The following is a 3,326-nucleotide window of genomic DNA, read 5'->3' as shown; positions in this document are numbered from 1 at the left end:
CACTATTGGTCTTTTGTGGTTCAATATCCCTTCAAGATTTTTCTTTTCTTTTTTTTTTTACTTTTATTTATTTATTTATTTTTATTAACTTGAGTATCTCTTATATACATTTTGAGTGTTATTCCCTTTCCTGGTTTCTGGGCAAACATCCCCTTCCCCTCTCCCCTTCCTTATGGGTGTTCCCCTCCCCACCCTCCCCCCATTGCCACCCTCCCCCCAACAGTCTAGTTCACTGGGGGTTCAGTCTTAGCAGGACCCAGGGCTTCCCCTTCCACTGGTGCTCTTACTAGGATATTCATTGCTACCTATGAGGTCAGAGTCCAGGGTCAGTCCATGTATAGTCTTTAGGTAGTGGCTTAGTCCCTGGAAGCTCTGGTTGCTTGGTATTGTTGTACATATGGGGTCTCGAGCCCCTTCAAGCTCTTCCAGTTCTTTCTCTGATTCCTTCAACGGGGGTCCTATTCTCAGTTCAGTGGTTTGCTGCTGGCATTCGCCTCTGTATTTGCTGTATTCTGGCTGTGTCTCTCAGGAGCGATCTACATCCGGCTCCTGTTGGCCTGCACTTCTTTGCTTCATCCATCTTGTCTAAGATTTTTCTTATTTCTGTTTTGTAACTTCTGATAGCACTAAATATCTTAGTTTGCTTTTGGCAATACAGCAATTGTTTACAGTATTAATTCTTTAGGCTTCCCAGTGTTAAATGCTTCCTCAAGATGTATGAAAAAATAGTTTTAAATTTACTTAATTGAAAATTAGAGTGCTTGATACATCAGCACATATACTAAATATGGAATGATAGAGAGAATATAACATGGTCACTGCACAAGGATGACACGCAAATTAGTGAAGTGTTCCATATGTTTTTAAAATATTTATTTGTCATATATTAACTACACTGTCTCTGTCTTCAGATGCACAAGAAGAGGGCATCGGATCCCATTACAGATGGTTGTGAGCCACCATGTGGTTGCTGGGATTTGAACTCAGGTCCTCTGGAAGAGCAGTTAGTCTTCTTAACCTCTGAGCCATCTCTCCAGCCCCAATGTTTCATATTTTTAAATATCTTCGACAAAATTGTAGAATAAAACTTCCATAAACTAAAGAAAGAGATGCCCATAAACATACAAGAAGTCTACAGAACTTCAAGTAGATTGGACCAGAACGGAAATTCCTCCTGTCACATAATAGTAAAAACACCAAATGCCCAAAACAAAGAAAGAATATTAAAAGCAGTAAGAGAAAAGGTCAAGTAACATATAAAGGCAGATGTATCAGAATTACACCAGACCTCTCACCAGAGTCTCTAAAAGCAAGATGATCTTGGGCAGATATCATACAGAATCTAAGAAAACACAAATGCTAGCCAAGGCTACTATACTCTGTAAAACAATCAATTACCATAGATGGAGAAACTGAGATACTCCATGACAACAGCAAATTTTCACAAAATCTTTCTACACATCCAAACCTACAAAGGATAATAGATGGAAAACTCTAACACAAGGAAGGAAACTACACTCTGGAAAAAGCAAGAAAGTAATCTAATTTCAACTAACCCCAAGAAGATAGCCACACAAACATAATTCCACCTCTAACTACAAAAATAACAGGAAACAACAATCATTGGTACCAATTCAATGGATTCAATCTCGCAATAAAAGGACATAGACTAACACACAGGCTATGGAAAGAGGACCCAGCACTTTGCTGCATACAGGAAACACACTCAGTGACAAAGACAGACACTACCTCAGAGTAAAAGGCTAGAAAACAATTTTCTAAGCAAATGGTCCCAACAAAGAAGCTGGAGTAGCCATTCTAATATTGAGTAAAATTGAATTTCAACCAAAAGTTATTCAGAAAGATAAGGAAGGACACTTCATATTCACAAAAGGAAAAATCCACCAAGATAAACTTTCAATCCTGATTATCTCTGCTCCAAATGCAAGGGTAACTACATTCTTAAAAGAAACCTTACTGAAGCTCAAAGCACACATTGCACTTCATACAATAATAATGGAGACTTCAACACCACACTCTCATCAATGGACAGATCGTGGAAACAGAAACTAAACAGAGACATAGAGAACCTAACAGAAGTTATTAACCAAATGGATTTAACAGATATCTATAGAACATTTAATCCTAAAAGAAAAGAATAAACCTTCTTCTCAGCACCTCATGGTACTTCTCCAAAATTGATCATATAATTGGTCACAAAACAGGTCTCAATAGATACAAGAAGATAGAAATAATCCCATGCATCCTACCACCACGGATTAAGGCTTGTCTTCTCCCACATACACATTGAAACAACGCTCTACTCAATGATAACTTGGTCAAGGAAGAAATAAAGATATTAAAGATGTTTTAGCATTTAATGAAAATAAAAGCCCAACATACCCAAATTTATGGGACACAATGTAAGCAGTTCTAAGAGGAAAACTAAGAGTGACTTCAAAAAGAAACTGGAGAGAACATACACTAAGAGATTGAGAGCATACCTAAAAACAGTAGAACAAAATGAAGCAAATACACCCAAGAGGAGCACACAGCAGTAAATAAACTCAGGGCTAAAATCAAACAAATTAAAAACAAAAAGAACTGTACCATCAACAAAACCAAGAACTGGTCCTTTGAGAAAACCAACAAGATAAATAAAGCCTTAGCCAGACTAACTGGAAGGCATAGAGTACCCAAATTAACAAAACAGAAATGAAAAGGGAGACCTAAGAACAGAAACTGAGGAAATTCAAAAATATCAACATCTCCTACCACAAAAGCCTATAATCAACAGAACTAACTTGAAAATCTAGACAAAATTGACAATTTTCTAGACAGATACCAGGCACCAAAGTTAAATCTGGTTCAAGTAAACCACCTAAACAGTTCCACAATTCCTAAAGAATAATAGCAATGATTAAAAGTGTCCCAACCAAAGCCCAGGAAGAGATGGATTTAGTGCAGAATTATATCAGACCTTCATAGAAGACCCAATATCAATACTGCCCAAACTATTCCACAAAATAGAAACAGAAGGAACACTACCCAATTCCTTCTATGAAGCCACAATTATGCTTATACCTAAACCACACAAAGACCCAACAAAGAAATAGAACTTCAGACCAATTTCCTTGATGAATGTTGATGCCAAAATACTAAATAAAATTCTCGAAAACCAGTCCAAGAACACATCAAAATGAACATTCACCATGATCAACTTGACTTCATCCCAGGGATGCAGAGATGATTCAATATTCAGAAATACATCAATGTAATCCAGTATATAAACAGACTCAAAGGAAAAAAAACCCACATGATCATCT

The 3,326-nt window shown here is 37.1% G+C and overlaps 1 non-coding gene across 1 annotated transcript; it reads left to right on the top strand.

Moving 5' to 3' along the window:
- Nucleotides 1–757: 757 nt before the first annotated feature.
- On the top strand, nucleotides 758–863 carry LOC147998425 (U6 spliceosomal RNA). The gene has a single exon (XR_015646072.1). It is a non-coding gene; the product is annotated as a U6 spliceosomal RNA (small nuclear RNA).
- The last annotated feature ends 2,463 nt before the right edge of the window (nucleotides 864–3,326 follow it).

The sequence above is a fragment of the Rattus norvegicus genome, chromosome 20, assembly GCF_021556685.1.
Source record: "Rattus norvegicus strain SHRSP/BbbUtx chromosome 20, alternate assembly SHRSP_T2T, whole genome shotgun sequence".
NCBI lineage: Eukaryota > Metazoa > Chordata > Mammalia > Rodentia > Muridae > Rattus > Rattus norvegicus.
This window is presented reverse-complemented; position numbering and strand designations above follow the sequence as displayed.